This window comes from Pristiophorus japonicus, chromosome 2, assembly GCF_044704955.1.
Source record: "Pristiophorus japonicus isolate sPriJap1 chromosome 2, sPriJap1.hap1, whole genome shotgun sequence".
NCBI lineage: Eukaryota > Metazoa > Chordata > Chondrichthyes > Pristiophoridae > Pristiophorus > Pristiophorus japonicus.
Genome location: NC_091978.1, coordinates 104,243,614 through 104,262,016, shown reverse-complemented (window position 1 = coordinate 104,262,016; position 18,403 = coordinate 104,243,614). Strand labels below are relative to the sequence as shown.

At 42.7% G+C, this 18,403-nt stretch overlaps 1 protein-coding gene across 6 annotated transcripts in view; it reads right to left on the bottom strand.

The window, feature by feature from the left end:
- rusc2 (RUN and SH3 domain containing 2) overlaps nucleotides 1-18,403 on the bottom strand; it is a 254,883-nt gene that overhangs the window by 104,169 nt on the left and 132,311 nt on the right. The gene's annotated exons all lie outside the window — the stretch shown is intronic.

The following is an 18,403-nucleotide window of genomic DNA, read 5'->3' as shown; positions in this document are numbered from 1 at the left end:
ATGCCAGGAGTTAGAAAAACATTCGTCAAGATAGGGTGTGAATGACGGGATAATGACCAGCTGTCATTAGAGACAAGGAGAAAAAAAGAAAGAAACCGGCTCTGGTTCTGGGGGGCGGAGAAGGGAGCCAAAGCTGGGCAGCAGCTATGCTCTGAAATTGTTGAATTCAATGTTGAGTCCAGAAGGCTATAAAGTGCCCAAACGAAAGATGAGATGCTGTTCCTCGAGTTTGCGTTGAGCTTCGTTGGAACAGTGTAGGTGACCGAGGACGGAGAGGTCAGAGTGGGAATGGAGTGGAGAATTAAAGTGACAGGCGACCGGAAGCTCAGGGTCACACTTACGGACTGAACAGAGGTGCTCTGCAAAGCTGTGTTTTATACAGTTCGGGCATAACCTCCCTGCTTTTATATTCTATGCCTCGGCTAATAAAGGAAAGTATCCATATACCTTCTTAATCACATTATCTACCTGTCCTGCTACCTTCAGGAATCTGTGAACATGCAGTGTTCCTCTACACTTCTCGCTATCCTACCATTTATTATGTATTCCCTTGTGTTGTGTATCTGTAAAGCATGCACTCTCATGTTCCGCCACCAGGGACGCAGCCCCTCAAGTCTCATGGGATCCCAGCATCCCTTGGGACCACTGTATATAAGCCGGCCCCTAAGGCCTGTTCCTCACTCTGGAGTGTCTTAATAAAGACTGAGGTCACTGTTACTTTAACCTCCCTGTGTGCAGTCTCATCTGTGTTCGGAACACAATACCTTTCCTTGTTAGCCTTCCCCAAATGCATTACCTCATACTTCTCCGGATTGAATTCCATTTGCCATTTTTCTGCCCACCTAACTAGTCCATTGATATCTTCCTGCAATCTGAAGCTTTTTTCCTCACCATCAACCTCAGAGCCAATTTTTGTATGATCTGCAAACTTCTTAATCATGCCCCCTACATTGAAGTCTAAATCATTAATAAATACGACAAAAAGCAAGGGACCGAGTACTGAGCCCTTCAGTCCTGAGGAAAGCCTTTTGGTAATAGGTCAGAGCTCACGATTAGGGCTTATGGATCACCAGTGACAAGATGCTGGTTCAATCCAACACCACAAAACAAAATATTTCTAAATTAGATTTGTTCATGTGTATCTGTAACTAGATCAATGCACAGAGTTAAAAAAAAAAAGTTAAGCCATGTCTGCTGTTTCTCAAAAAATGTATTTTGTCTTAATGCAAGTGCAAGTCATTCATAACTGCTGTCTGGAGTAGACATTGCGATTTAAAAAGGATTTTAGTTTACAGGGGTTCTTGTGCACAGATCCCACTCCACCAGGCCAAAATTGTTTTACTAATACTTCAGACAATGTATGTAAGTTTACCACTGCAAGAAAAAGGCAGAACTGCTATCTGTAATGGCAGCCCCACCAGAGGTATCCTGCTGGGGAAATGGTTAGTGTCTGAAAATTAATATCTGTGAAACAAAATAACTAATTTGAGTGAGGTATTCAAAAAAACTGGCCTTCACTTCAAAGGAAATGAGGGGCAGGAGCTCTAGGCCATTCAGTTCATTATTCTCCACCTTATTTCCACATTACTGCAGTGAGATGGAATTTTACAGAGGCTGTGGTATGCACTATGCAAGAGATGTCAATAACTAGAAGGTTCAAAGGAAGACTACAAGGAACAAAGAAAGGCTAGAAGGGACAAAGAAAGGCTAGAAAGAACAAAGGAAGACGCAAAAGAACAAAGAAAGACTAGAACGAAAACAGGCAATGAGAGGCTAAGTAGAGATGAGTTTGTGCACAAAAAGGTAGAATAAGTCAAAACACTTCAAAGAGGCCGAGCGGTTGTTCTGACCAGTTAATTCAGCAATGCTGGTTCTCAAAGTACAAGGAATACAAGGGGGTGATTCTGTGACCCCCATATTCCTAGTAGGAAGCCATGCTCACAAGGAAGGCAGATTGAAGAATTAGTGCTGTAGCCCTATCTTCGATGCATGTTACCTGCAAAAGCAGGTCATCCACTTGGATTATGAGATTGCAAAATCAATCCTGTAAGTACTTGCACAGGATAATCTAGAAGAAACACAATACACATGATATATCCAGCAACAAAGGTCAATCATAAAAGATATAATCAGTCCATCACAGAGAGAGAGCAGAAGTAGATTCATCTTGGACCTCAGTGCAACTACTAACTGAATACAGAGGTGCAAGACTTTTTACTAGTGCCAGTAGTAAGATTGTCATCAGTTATCCTAGTACACAAGCTACAAAAGATTAGATGTAATGGCAGAATCTGCGATCTCAGTGAAAATGTTTCCATGACCACTTACGCAACTGGAGTGCGGAGATAATCTTGCCAGATTCAGTGTCGTCAATTAATTTTAATAATTTACATGTGCTTCTTGCACAGCTTGAGCCTAATGAACAGGGACATCCCGGTGAGTCCACGGCATGCAGCCCTTAAAGAACTGATGTTCAAAATTGAAAAGATTTGACTATTTGAGGGTTAGTGACCACACAAAGAGGATAAAAATTTTGAAGATTTTTTTCAAAGCTCAAAAATGATCACAGCAATTTTTAGCTTGAGCAAAGGCTATACACGTGGGGAGTGAGTGGAGAATTGATGAGTGAAGTTGAAAGAACAGAGAACGCAACATAGAAGCATAAAACAGTCTACGAGCAAGTGGCAGTGTGGCATTGCTCGCAACCCCTTTTCAGTTGCTAGCGAAATGGACATTTTGCTGTATAAGGTGGGTGTGAGGAGGCTTCATCTATTCCATATTCCCCCAAGATGGCAGTGCACCATGCCTGGTAGTAGGTGGTAGCCACACTAAATGCTAACTGCAGGACCTGGAAACAGATGTGGGAGAAGATAGCTCAGTACAAGAAATCTGCAAGCTAAGATAAACCAAACGTACCATGTACCAAGTAGCTGGCACATGCCATAAAATGTAGTCTATCAACCCGTTCCATGTTTTACTGCTCACTCACGCAAAGTTTCCATGTCTTAAAAGTCTTAAATGGAGTTGAGGTACATGACCTAATTGAATGTTGGAACAATCTCGAGGGGCTGAATAGCCTACTCCTGTTCCGATGCCCATGTAACCTTTCATTGCAACTCATGCATACTCATACTTCAGCAGGGCATACAGTCAAAATGCAACATATGATGCCTTATCACATTCACATCGTAAGGGACTAAGACATGTCACAATCATCAGTCACCCTCCGTACTTTGGGAAATGCACCAATGTTGTTGATATTAGGCATGCAAGTCAATGGTATTCAGTGAGATACATAAAAGTGCTGGTGATGCTGACTAATGAATCAGCCCCCTTTTTAATCGACACAGTACCTGATAATTTTTAAAAATTCGTTCATGAAATGTGGGCATCGATGGCAAGGATTGCCCTTCCCTAATTGGCTTGAGAAGATGGTGGTGAGCCGCCGCCTTGAACTGCTGCAGTCCATGTGGTAAAGGTACTCCCACAGCACTGTTAGGGAGGGAGTTTCAGAATTTTGAACTAGCGACAATGAAGGAACGACGACATATTCTCAAGTCATGATGGTGTCGGACTTCGAGTGGAACTTGGAGCTGATGGTATTCCAAAGTGTCTACTGCCCTCATCCTTCTAGCTAGTAGAGGTCGTGGGTTTGGGGGGAGGTGCTGTCGAAGAAGTCTTGACGAGTTGCTGCACTGCATCTTGTAGATGATACACACTGCAGTCATGTTGTGCCGGTGTGGAGGGAGTGATTGTTTATGGTGATGGATGAGGTGCCAATCGAGCGTGTTGCTTTGTCCTAGATGGTGTTGAGCTTCTTGAGTGTTCTTGGAGCTGCACTTATCCAGGCAAGTGGAGAGAATTCCATCACATTCCTGACTTGTACATTGTAGATGATTGAAAGGCTTTGGGGAGTAAAGAGGCGAGTTACTCGCCAGAGGAATACCCAGCCTCTGACCTGCTCTTGTGGCTGGTTAAGTTTCTGGTCAATGGTGACCCTCAGGATGATGATGGTGGGGGATGGTAACACCGTTGAATGTCAAGTGGCGGTGGTTAAGACTTTCCTTTGTTGGAGATAGTCATTGCCTGGCACTTGTGAGGCACGAATGTTATTTGCCACTTATCAGCCCAAGCCTGAAGATTGTCCATGTCTTGCTACATGCGGGCCTGGACTGTTTTATTATCTGAGCAGTTACGAATGGAACTGAATACTGTGCAATCATCAGCGAACATTCACACTTCTGACCTTATGATGCACGGAAGGTCATTGATGAAGCAGTTGAAGATGGTTGGGCCTAGGACACTGCCCTGAAAAACTCCTAAAGCTGAGGTGAAGGTGATTGGTCTCCAACAACTACAGCCATCTTCCTTTGTGCTAGGTACGACGCCAGCCAGTGGAGAGTTTCCCCCCTGATTCCCATTGACTGCAATTTTACTCGGGCTTATTGATGCCACACTCGGTCAAATGCTGCCTTGACGTCAAGGGCAGTCACTCTCACCTCACCTCTGGAATTCAGCTTTTTTGTCCATGTTTGGGCCAAGGCTAGAATGAGGTCTGGAGCCGAGCGGTCCTGGCAAAACCCAAAGTGAACATAAGTGAGCAGGATATTGGTAAGTGCTGCTTAATAGCACTGTCGAAGGCACCTTCCATCACTTTGCTGATGATTGAGAATCGACTGATGGGGCAGTAATTGGCCACATTGGATTTGTCCTGCTTTGTGTGGACAGAACATACATTGTTGGGTAGATGCCAGTTGTACTGGAACTAGAGGCACGGTTAGTTCTGTTGTCATAGCCTTTGCTGTGTCCAGTGCGCTCAGCTGTTTCTTGATAGCAGGTGGAGTGAACAGAATTGGCTGAAGACTGGCTTCTGTGATGGTGGAGACCTCAGGAGTAGGCCGAAATGGATCATCCACTCAGCACTTCTGACTGAAGATAGTTCCGAATGCTTCAGCCTTGTCTTTTGCTCTCACGTGCTAGGCTCCACCATCATTGAGGATGGGGATATTCATGCATCCTCCCGTTAGTTGTTTAATTCCCACTAAACTGCTGACCACCCAACTTCCTTTTTTGGTTCCCATGTTAGCCGACATTGTTAATGGTTCTCTGTCCTCAGGTACTGTTCCGCTCTCCTTCAAATCTGCTGTCATCACCCCTCTCCTCAAAAAACCAACCCTTGACCCCACTTTGCTTGCTAGCTATCCTCCAACCTCCCTTTTCTGTCCAAAGTACTTGAACGTGTTGTTGCCTCTCAAATCCGATCATCTTTCCATGAATTAAATGTTTGAATCCCTTCAATCTGGCTTTCACCTCTGCCACAGTACTGAAACTGCTCTCATCAAAGTCACAAATTACATCCTTTGTGACTAACAAAGGTAAACTATTCCTCCTCATCCTTCTGGACCTGTCTGCAGCCTGTGACACAATTGACCGCTCCATCCTCCTCCAACGCCTCTCCACCAATGTCCAGCTAGATGGGACTGCATGCGCCTGGTTCCATTCTTATCTATCTAATCGTAGCCAGAAATTCTCCTGCAATGGCTTCTCTTCACACTCCCGCATCATTACCTCTGGTGCTCCCCAAGGATCTGTCTTTGGTCCCCTCTTATTTCTCATTTATATGCTGCCCCTTGGCGATATCGTCCGAAAACACGGAGTCAGTTTCCACATGTACGCAGACGACACCCAGCTCTACCTCTCCACCATTTCTGTCGACCCCTGCTTGGTATCTAAATTGGCAGCCTGCTTGCCCAACTTCCAGTACTGGATGAGCAGAAATGTTCGTCAATTAAATATTGGGAAGACTGAAGCCATTATATTTGATCCCCGCCACAAACTGCGTTCCCTAACCATAGACTCCATCCCTCTCCCTAGCATCAATCTGAAGGTGAAGAAGACTGTTCGCAACCTAGGTGTCATATTTGACCCTGAAATGAGCTTCCAGCCTCATATCAGCAGCATAACTAAAACTGCCTTTTTTACGCCTCCATAACATTGCCCGCCTCTGCCCCTGCCTCAAGCTCTTCTGCTGCTGAAACCCTCATTCATGCCTTTGTTACCTCTAGACGTGACTCCTCCAACTCACTCCTGGCCGGCCTTCCACATTCCGAACGATGTAAACTTGAAGTCATCCAAAACTCAGCAGCCTGTGTACTAACCCGCACCAAGTCAAGATCATCCATCACCCTTGTGCTTTCTGACCGACATTGGCTCCTGGTTAAACAACACCTCGATTTCAAAATTCTCATCCTTCTTTACAAATCACTTCATGGACTTGCCCCTCCCTATTTCTTTAATCTTATTTAGCCTCACAACCCCTCAAGATATCTGCGCTCCTCAAATTCTGGCCTCTTGAACATCCCTCATTATAACTGCTCAACCATTGGTGGATGTACCATAAGCTCTGGAACTCCCTCCCTAAACCTCTACGCCTCTCTACCACTCTTAACATGCTCCTTAAAACTTACCTCTTTAAACAAGCTTTTGGTCATCTGCCTTAATTTCTTCTTCAGTGGCTCAGTGTCAAATTTATCTGTTTGTCTTGTAACACTGTTGTGAAGCATCTTGGAACATTTTACTACGTTAAAGGCGCTATATAAATAAAAGCTTCTACAGAGCTTTGATCTGATCCATTGATTGTGGGATCGCTTAGCCCTGTCTATGGCATGCTGCTTCTGCTGTTTAGCATGCATGTAGTCCTGTGTTGTAGCTTCACCAGGTTGGCACTTCACTTATAGGTACACCTGGTGCTGCTCCTGGCATGCCTTCTACACTCCTCATTGAACCAGGCTTGATGGCAGAATGAGGGATATGTCGGGCCATGAGGTTACTGCTGATGGCCCACTGCTAGTTCTGTCCTGAATCTATCCCATTTAGCATTGTGATCATGCCACACAAGACAATGGAGAGTCTCCTATAATGCAGTGATATAACTGGGTAGAACTGCAATGTCAGGCACGCTATAGAATAAGCCACAGGCACAACAATTATGGCCAGTGCTAATCTTGATAATGCCATCCTTATGTTGCAAGATTGCTACAAGTATCCCTGCTACAGATGAGACTAAGCTCTATCCTGTTGGGCTGCAGCAATCTGAGGCAACTGTCATGGGTCAATGACAAGTAGGTACTGTATACATTGGTCTATAAAATGGCCTCGAGCTTGCTAATCTCCCAGCATACCATCTCCACTATGAAATATTGCACGTGGGGTGCATTAAGAACAACTTGAGGTTGGGGAAAAACTGATCCAAAATTTAATTACAGATTTTAGAAACATAGAAAAAGGCCGAACAAAGAAACTCCACTATAAAGGGGGGTACTTGTGCATGAAACACAAAAGGTTAGTATGCAGGTACAGCAAGCGATCATAGAAACATAGAAAATAGGTGCAGGAGTAGGCCATTCGGCCCTTCGAGCCTGTACCACCATTTAATAAGATCATGGCTGATCCTTCATCTCAGTACCCCTGTCCTGCTTTCTCTCCATACCCCTTGATCCCTTAAGCCGTAAGGGCCATATCTAACTCTCTCTTGAATATATCCAATGAACTGGCATCAACAACTCTCTGTGGTAGGGAATTCCACAGGTTAACAACTCTCTGAGTGAAGAAGTTTCTCCTCATCTCAGTCCTAAATGGCTTACCCCTTACCCTTAGTGTGTCCCCCCTGGTTCTGGACTTCCCAAACAACGGAAACATTCTTCCTGCATCTAACCTGTCCAGTCCTGTCAGAATTTTATACGATTCTATGAGATGCCCTCTCATCCTTATAAACTCCAGTGAATACAGGCCCAGTCGATCCAGTCTCTCCTCATATGTCAGTTCTGCCATCCCGGGAATCAGTCTGGTGAACCTTCGCTGCACTCCTTCAATAGCAAGAATGTCCTTCCTCAGATTAGGAGACCAAAACTGAACACAATATTCCAGGTGAGGCCTCACCAAGGCCCTGTACAACTGCAGTAAGACCTCCCTGCTCCTATACTCAAATTCCCTAGCTATGAAGGCCAACATACTATTTGCCTTCTACACCGCCTGCTGTACCTGCATGCCAACTTTCAATGACTGATGTACCATAACACCCAGGTCTCGTTGCACCTACCCTTTTCCTAATCTGCCGCCATTCAGATAATAGTCTGCCTTCGTGTTTTTGCCCCCAAAGTGGATAACCTCACATTTATCCACATTATACTACATCTGCCATGCATTTGCCCACTCACCTAACCTGTCCAAGTCACCCTGCAGCCTCTTAGCGTCCTCCTCACAGCTCACACCGCCACCCAGTTTAGTGTCATCTGCAAACTTGCAGATATTACACTCAATTCCTTCATCTAAATCATTAATGTATATTGTAAATAGCTGGGGTCCCAGCATTGAGCCCTCCGGCACCCGACTAGTCACTGCCTGCCATTCTGAAAAGGACCCGTTTATCCCGACTCTCTGCTTCTTGTGTGCCAACCAATTCTCTATCCACGCCAGTATATTACCCCCAATACCATGTGCTTTGATTTTGCACACCAATCTCTTGTGTGGGACCTTGTCAAAAGCCTTTTGAAAGTCCAAATACACCACATCCACTGGTTCTCCCTTGTCCACTCTACTAGTTACATCCTCAAAAAAATTCCAGAAGATTTGTCAAGCATGATTTCCCTTTCACAAATCCATGCTGACTTTGATCGATCCTGTCACTGCTTTCCAAATGCGCTGCTATTTCATCTTTAATAATTGATTCCAACATTTTCCCCACTACTGATGTCAGACTAACCGGTCTATAATACCCGTTTTCTCTCTCCCTCCTTTTTGAAAAAGTGGTGTTACATTTGCTACCCCCAGTCCATAGGAACTGATCCAGAGTCGATAGACTCTTGGAAAATGATCACCAATGCATCCACTATTTCTAGGGCCACTTCCTTAAGTACTCTGGGATGCAGACTATCGGGCCCCGGGGATTCATCAGCCTTCAATCCCATCAATTTCCCCAACACAATTTCCCGCCCAATAAGGATATCCTTCAGTTCCTCCTTCTCACTAGACCCTCGGTCCCCTAGTACATCCGGAAGGTCATTTGTGTCTTCCTTCGTGAAGAAAGAACCAAAGTATTTGTTCAATTGCTCTGCCATTTCTTTGTTCCCTATTATTAATTCACCTGAGTCCGACTGCAAGGGACCTACGTTTGTCTTCACTAATCTTTTTCTTTTGACATATCTATAGAAGCTTTTGCAGTCAATTTTTATGTTCCCGGCAAGCTTCCTCTCATACTCTATTTTCCCCCTCCTAATTAAACCCTTTGTCCTCCTCTGCTAAATTCGAAATTTCTGCCAGTCCTCAGGTTTGCTGCTTTTTCTGGCCAATTTATATGCCTCTTCCTTGGATCTAACACTATCTTTAATTTCCCTTGTTAGCCACAGTTGAGCCATCTTCTCTGTTTTATTTTTACTCCATAAAGGGGAGGGCCCACTGCCGGCGCTACAATGGAAAAAATTTTGCCGGTCAATGTGCCGGCAAAATACTTCCCCGAGGTTCGGCCGGGCCACCAACGGGCAGCCTGGCGCCCCTTCTTGGGTGCCAGGCCACTGGCCCAGCCAAAACCCTCCCTGGTGCACCAATGCCAAAAAATTATAGAATCTCTCCCCTTCCGATTGACCAACCCATTTTCAGCCAGTTAGCCAGGCTTTGAGTCTAAGGCCCGGCCCCATTATGCTAACTTTCCTGTAGGACTTTGAAAAAATGTCAAAGTCCTGAAAATGGATCTAGTCACCATACCAAGAGTTCCAGCGGTAAGTACCACTCCAAAAATCATAGGTGCACCGAATTTCGACCCCAAGATGTCTTACTGCAATTATATAGGGCCCTGATGAGACCACACCTGGAATATTATGTACAGTTTTGGTCTCCTTACCTAAGGAAGGATATACTTGCCATAGAGGTCAACAAAGGGCAGCCTGATTCCTGGGATAGGTGGAATTTCCCTTTGAGAGATTGAGTAGATTAGGTCTATATTCTCTAGAGTTTAGAAGAATGAGAGGTGATCTCATTGAAACATACAACATTCTTACAGGGCTTGATAGGGTAGATAGGGAGGATGTTTTCCCTGGCTGGGGAGTCCAGAACCAGGGGGTCACAGAATAAGGGGTCGGCCATTTAGGACTGAGATGAGGAGAAACTTCCTCACTCAGAGAGTGGTGAATCTTTAGAATTCTCTACCCCAGAGGGCTGTGGAGGTTCAGTCGTTGAGTATATTCAAGGCAAAGATCGATAGTTTTTTGAATATTAAGGGAATCAAGGGATATGGGGAAAGTGGAGTTGAGGTAGAAGTTCAACCATGATCTTATTGAATGATGGAACAGGCTCGAGGGGCCAACTGGCCTACTCCTGCACCTAATTTTTATGTTCTAACCTCCTTCAGTCCTATAGCACCCCAGAACTATCCATTCCTCCTACTTTGGCCTCTTGTGCATCCCCTTCCTGTCTCAACCCTAACCTCTGAGGAACATTCCCTATTTGATCTTTCCCCCATCCCTGCAATTTCCACATCAGTGTGCTGCTCTGCACTATGACATTGATTGAGAATGCCAAAGATCATTTATACAAGTCCCCCAAAGCTGGCCAAGAGAGATCATTTTCATCCCATCTGTCTAAACTGGATTGAAACTTTGGTCAAAGAAATGAAATGCCAATATGTTGAGACGTATCATGGTAGAGCGAAAGGAGTTTTCGTCTTCATTTGATTATCATATCTCACCTGGGAATCCTGGTATTAGGCTATTTGGAAGGATATTTCATTCTTCTTGCATACGGGCAGCTTTGTCAGAATGGGTGATGTTGCTCCCCTAACAGCTATATTACGCAACCCAAACAGTAATCATCTTAAAGAGTCGAAGTGCTTTGCCAGTTAGTCACAATCAAATCACTCAACTGATAACTTTGGGGAAAAAATCAGGAACTTACAATTACAGCAAATCAAACCAATTCACAAACTATTTTTCGATTTCTTACAGTGGTCATGTTGCTTCCTCAATGAGATGATTATAAGCAAAAGCAAAAATGCACCTTGCAACAATACAGAGAAAATTAAATCAGTGGAGTGTTTGAAATAATTAACTTACGCAAGTCCTTTGCAAATCTATCCAACCCGAGCTTGTTTTCTTCCACTGAACCTTTCCTCCTGATATTTTTCTGGCCTCCACACATGTGTGACTTCCCATGTGTCAGACCACTCCCTCGATGACCAGTTGTCCCTAAATGCCAACCCCAGGCCTTCGCACTCTGATCTTGACCCCAACCTCCCTTTTTCTCTCACTTATGCATGTTACACAAGATTCAAAATATCCTGTCCCCACCGAATCCTAGCAGATAAGTTGGCTTCCATCTTGCTGCATATCCTTTGTTTTAGCAAATGTAAGAAATTCATTGCATCAGCGAAGTAGAATGTGTAAGAATCATACAGGGGAATTGAAAAACAGAGACAACCACATAAATAACAATAAAGATAAAAAGAGTCATCACAGAGCTACAGCCACCATATTAACAAAAATGTGACACAGCCATACAGTGAGAAAGAGAAAAAGAGAGTGGAAAATAAAGGCAGAGAGAGGGACATGTGAATTAGTGTGAAAGAAGCAAAGAAACAGATAGAGGGACAGAGAATGTATTCTGCAGCTGAGCAACATAACAGGACATCAACTAGCTATACAATTAACATTTTGTAGTGCTCATCTATGGCATCACAACACCAAAGCCAGTATGTCAGTCGTCAGTAAAATTTCAACTGCTGCAAATAGCTACTTAACTGTTAAGTGACTAAATATCTGATTCACATTTAGTCAATGAATCAAAAGTTGCAAAAAGTAACAACATGGTAGTCATAGAAACCCAAGCAACCAACTAGTTGCATTTTTCTTTAAAGCTGCTAGCCATTCAGGAATCAACAAGTACCACAAAAGGACCAAACAGCACAATTTCTTCACACTGTTTAACCATCTTTCTCCACTTCACTCAGGCCACACTATACAGGTGGAAATAATATTCACGGCATAGCGAACACACAAAAAAAAACACAACACTGCAAAAGAAATCACTAAACTTATCCATAAAACTGGTTATTTATTAGAATGCCTGCATAAGATCCCCCCACAAAAGCCTGCCGTTTCATCAGAAGCCTGAGGTTCAAGTTGGGAATTTCCAGCTCCTGTGATGAAATTGTGTGCGTGAGGGAGAGAAAAAAATGGGAATTGTAATTTTCATCCTGTCCCTAGAGCCACAATATCCAAAGTACACAACAACTCACATCATACAGCAACCAAGGAGCAAAAGACCAGGCAGGAACCAATCCGATGGGCAAATTTTGTAGCAGAGAAAGTGTTAGTTTTCACCCTGCTCCTTTAGAAAAATACAGTGTGCATCATGACAACCTGTGTCGCATGACAATCAGGAGAATATATACTGAAAACTGTAAAGCCACTGGTGGTGGGGGAAAAAATTACAACTTCAAGGTCAGGGGTTTTCCGCTTCTGTGCTCATCAGTCTGTGATTTTCTGCCCATTAAAGTGAATGAATGGAAAATGGAAGGCTGGTGAGTGCAAAGCAGGAAAACTCAGCCACAATATTTATACAGGTTTATACTGGCTTTTATACTTTTTTAAACTATTAAATAAAAATTCTGAGCTGAAGGTGTTATTTCAGATGAATGTTTTTTTTCTTTTGCTTAAGGGGACTGATCTTCGCTCCGGAGCAGAGGGACGTGTTCACAAGGTGTTTTCAGGCTGATTTCAGACACTGCAGCTAAAGCCTGTCACTCAGCCAGACTTTGATCGTGTGAATAACCAACTGTTCGGGTGCTGGGCAGTGTTGACTAAACATTGGAAAAAGCTTCGCTGCTATACCAATGACAGCTTCAACAACAACTACAAATGTACCAGGGGAAGGGGAAGACAGGTTGTCATGATGCACACTGTATTGTTCTAAAGAGCAGTGTGAAAACTAACACTTTCTCCACCACAACATATGCCCATAGGACCGATTCCTGCCTGGTCCTTTGCTCCTTGGTTGCTCTATGATGTGAGTTGTTGTGGACTTTGGATATTGTGGCTCTCGGGACAGAGTGAAAATTACAATTCCCATCTTACGTCTCCCTCACACACAGAATTTCATCACAGAAGCTGGAAATTTCCAACTTGAACCCCATTTCATAATCTTGTAAGTAACTGACTTTAAATTTTTTTTTAATTTTTCATAGAATCATAGAAATTTACAGCACAGAAGGAGGCCAGTTAACAAAGAGGTATCCAGCCTATCCCACTTCCCAGCTCTTGATCCGTAGCCTTGTAGGTTACGGCACTACAAGCGCATATCCAAGTATTTTTAAAATTCTATGAAGGTTTCTGCCTCTATCACCCCTTCAGGCAGTGAGTTCCTGACCCCCACCACCCTCTGAGTGAAAAACATTCTCCTCAATTCCCCTCTAAACCTCCTACCAATTACTTTAAATCTATAACCCCTGGATAGTGATCCCTCTGCCAAGGGAAATAGGTCCCTCCTATCCACTGTCCAGGCCCCTCATAATTTTATTAACCTCAATTAGATCTCCCCTCAGCCTCCTCTGTTCCAAAGAAAACAACCCCAGCCTATCCTATCTTTCCTCATAGCTGAAATTTTCCAGTCCAGGCAACATCCTCGTAAATCTCCTCTGTATCCTCTCTAGTGCAATCACATCTTTGCTGTAACGTGGTGACCAGAACTGCACGCAGTGCTCTAGCTGTGGCCTAACTAATGTTTTATACAGTTCAAGCATAACCTCCCTGCTCTTATATTCTATTCCTCGACTAATAAAGGCAAGTATCCCATATGCCTTCTTATCCACCTTATCTACCTGTCATACCTTCAGGGATCTGTGGACATGCACTCCAAGGTCCCTCTGTTTCTCTACACTTTTCAGTGTATATTCCCTTGCCTTGTTAGCCCTCCCCAAATGTAAAGCAAGAGCTGGTCATATTCTGTCTGAGCTTGAGCTGTGTTTGGATACAGAACTATCAAGTCAGGTTACAAAAACTCAAAGGTTGTCTTTCAGGTACCCGATTCAAGCAATTTCTCGTACATGCTTGACAAAGTAAACCAGCTACAATTGGCAAGAGTCTTGCATGTAGATCCCCCATCCGCATGGAGGAATAATCAATATAGTTAGTGGCTTGGAGTTTTCTAAATAGACAACAAACACTGATATAAGGTTGCAAGCATGTCTGCATTTAGCATTTCAGCTCACCAGCACTTTCGCTTTCCTCATCTTTAAACTGGGCAAATATACTCTATCTTGTTATAGGGATAGTCATTGTGTCAGGGCTCTCTTCTTCACAGTGAACCACCATCTTTGATTCTGGCTTTAGTCTATTTAGGTGTGCAGCCTATCTGGCTTTCTTATTGAAATGAAATTAATTAAAGTTTGCAGCTTACATAGTCATAAAAATACAATAAGGTAATGATTGCCATAACAAGTATATGCTAACGTTCCATTTTATATAAATTGGAAAGCATCCTTGGCGTTGTTTTGGAGGGGGGTGGGGGCTTAAGAACATAAGAAAAAGGAGCAGGAGTAGGCCATTTGGCCGCTCGAGCCTGCTCCACCATTTAATAAGTTCATGGCCGATCTGATCTTAGGCTCAGATCCACTCCCCATAACCCTTCACTCCCTTATCATTCAAAAATGTGTCTATCTCCACTTTAAATATATTCAATGACCCAGCCTCCACAGCTCTCTGGGGCAGAGAATTCCACAGATTTACGACTCTCAGAAGAAATTGCTCCTCCTCTCTGTTCTAAATGGCGACCCCTTATTCTTAAACTATGCGCCCTAGTTCTAGATTTCCCCATGAGTGGAAACATCCTCTCTGCATCTACCTTGTCGAGCCCCCTCAGTATCTTATATGTTTCAACCCAACCTGCTCACCTTTCTTCATAAGTCAAACCCTTCATCTCAGGAATCAACCTAATGAACCTCCTCTGAAATGCCTCCAATGCAAGTATATCGTTCCATAAATAAGGAGACCAAAACTGTACGCAGTACTCCAGGTGTAGTCTCACCAATACCCTGTACAGTTATAGCAGGACTTCCCTGCTTTTATACTCCACCCCTCTTGCAATATAGGCCAACATTCCAATTGCCTTCCTGATTACTTGCTGTACCTGCACACTAACTTTTTGTGTTGCACGCACAAGGACCCCCAGATCTCTCTGTACAGCACCATTTTGTTATTACTCTACACTTAAATCATAATTTCCTTTTTATTTTTCCTGCCAAAGTGGATAACCTCACACTTTCCCACATTATACTCCATCTGCCAAATGTTTTCCCACTCAATTAGCCTGCCTATATCCATTTTCAGATTATTTGTGTCCGCCTAACAACTTGCTTTCCCACCCCTCTTTGTGTCATCAGCAAACTTGGCTACATTACAGTCGGTCTAATGGGACAATTAATCTAAAAACATCATTTTTGCCTCCACCAAGATAGTTTTACACTTAATTAAGTGCGCTCAATTATGTGTAACTATTTAACCACGCTCAGATTCCCTTCTTCGAGGAACTCAACATTTAGACTTGAATGACAGCAAGAAGAATGAACATAGATACCATCTTAACTTGTCCTCAGGGCGTCCCAATGTGCTTCATGTGAACTACTTTTGAAGTGCAGTCAGTGTTATATAGGGAAACGCAGCAAGCAATTTGCACACAAATGAGATGAATAACTAGTTAATGTGCTTTTGGTGGTGTTAGTTGAGGGAAGAATGTTGGCCAGGACACTGGGAAGACTCCTTGCTCTTCAAATAGAGATTTTTAACAGACAAAGCCTCAGTTTAATCTCTCATCTGAATAACAGCATGTCTGATTATTGTGTCTGTAAGTACTCTAGTAATGACTTCACGAGGTAATACTTAAACTATTGTGACCTTAGTCTTTTTATTGCAGCTCCTGAGTGAGGGTACAGTATGGTGAGCTCCCTTTTGTGTACAGGTGACCCCGAGGTCTCCACCAGTTGCACCCTCTTGTGGTGCAAGCATTGTATATACAGTGTGAAGGTACATTCAGTAGTCTTATGTAACTGTACATGGAGTGTATAGGGAGCATACTTATATTATACATACACAACACTGACAATGCAGCATTTCCTCAGCACTGCACTGAAGTGTCAGCCTAGATTTTGTACTCGTCCTGGAGTGGAGTTTCATCCTACAGCCTTCTGACTTGGAGGCAAGCGAACTACCAAATGAAGCAAACTGACATAGTAGGGCAACTGTGTGAAAAAATTCAGGCTGCATGTTGTATCTCATTCCACAGCTCCCTGCTTGGAGCCCAGGATTGTGGAATTGCACCTTATAAGTAGCTATAAGGGTAATAGTCTCAAGCAGGTCTATCACCTCCCACTAAATTGTAGATTAAAATGAACAATGCCGAGCATTCCAAAATGCTTAACTGCACTCTGTGATTAGATACAGTAAAACAATTATTTGAATATTTACATTTAAATTACATTATTGAAATATAAATTCTGACCACCAATAACAGAATTCAATGTAGTTCGACCAATAGTAGTAAGGAACTAGCAGGCAGAATAAGGGGCTCAACATGAAAAGGGCAAGATTATATTTTCTCAGTAGTATATATCAAGTGCAAGCGTAAAATTAGCCATTAAGTCATATATAAAAGCCACCAATTTGAATTTACAAAATTTTGTATTAATAGCCTGTGAGTGTATGTGCATACCCTTCACACTCATTAGAAGAACAACCCATGGGAAAAATGATTAATTCAGGGACAACACCATCACTCCCATTTTAGTTTGCATTTTAAAAACACAAATTTATTGGAAATAATAACCATTACAAGACTCCTACTTTAGCAGGGACAGCAGTCAAAATTCATGTTTCTACCCCCACCCACCACAGATGGGTTCCAGCTGCTCCATTTCATCTGAACCTGTTTGCAGCTGCCAGATAGGGGAAAAATGCTTTGTTGTGCATTCCCAATGTCTCCCTCTCCTGTTTGGGGCTTGCCAGTCTCCTCCCATGAGCCTTGTAAACAGCCTGCATGCTGCCTATATTATACTGCAACTAATTAGCAAAAGTCCAAGTATATTTTTGTTTCAGAACAAAAGGAACAAAGTATCAAAACAGTACCATGGATATAAAATCTCACAAATCAATGGGACAGTAAACAAGTCGCATTATCATACACCACAACAATTTGTGCCAAGATATTTGATACATTACAAAGCATACTTTTACATTTTACAATGCAAATATTAAACAAATTAAAAGGCAGATTAAGAATTCAAAATAATGATGAAGGCAGCATTCTTTGAAATAGGTTATTTCATACCACTACTATATAAAAAAAAAGAAAGCTATTTAAGACTTCGTGAACTATACACTGCGATTACCTATTACTATTTTCAACACTCAGAAATAATGTAGAGCTTTAACATAAAATTAGCACAATCTGATATATAAAATTGTACTAGTGAAGGCAATATGCAATTATATGTAGTGTATGGATTTCCAACAAGCACTCCTAAATAAAGCATCTTATAACCTTATAGTATCAGTCTGTGTCTATATATTACCTTTACCTTTGAAGGTCCATCACACTGGCTTCACCGCACTCAGCACACCCACTGCACAATAGTGAGAGTAAATCATTTTTATTGTGTATATAGAAACTAGGTACATTATAAAGATAGGTGACAGAAATTTGAAGCCAGTCATTTTAAAACAGTAATTTAATCTCCTGGGCTTTCTTGGGTTTATAAAATGATCCTATACTTTCTCAATCTCTTCTACCAGCTCATTACACCATCAAAAATGCTTGCCTGAATTGCCATTTGAAAATACACTCCACCCAGAGATACAGTGTGGCAGCTTCAACACAAAAACACCCCACGTCATTAATGGAGCATACTGCCCTAAATCACTGTCCGTCATCTAACGCCAGGCCAGAGAGTAATGGCAAATCATTCCAGTTTGCTCTTTGTAAATCAGCAGCAACAAAGCACAATATTTATACACCTCCAGTTTATTTCATTATTTGCATAAGTGACATAAATATAGATTGATATGTCAGCTGTCAGGCATTACAACTGAGCTTTAAACAGCGCATCTGAATTAGTCACTGACTACACTATATCCAGGATGACTTGTGATGCACTAAAATATCCACGCTATCTCATGCCAGTAATGCAAACAGCAGCCATGACAGTATTATGGTGAACAGCACCGACACCCAAAGATACAGCATAGCAGCTCCCATACAAAAACCCTCTGCATTACTCACCATGGCAGCCACGCAGAATACTGTGTTCTGTAACATCTCAGTAATATCATTAATTCACAACCCACTGAACACAGTAATATTACAGCAA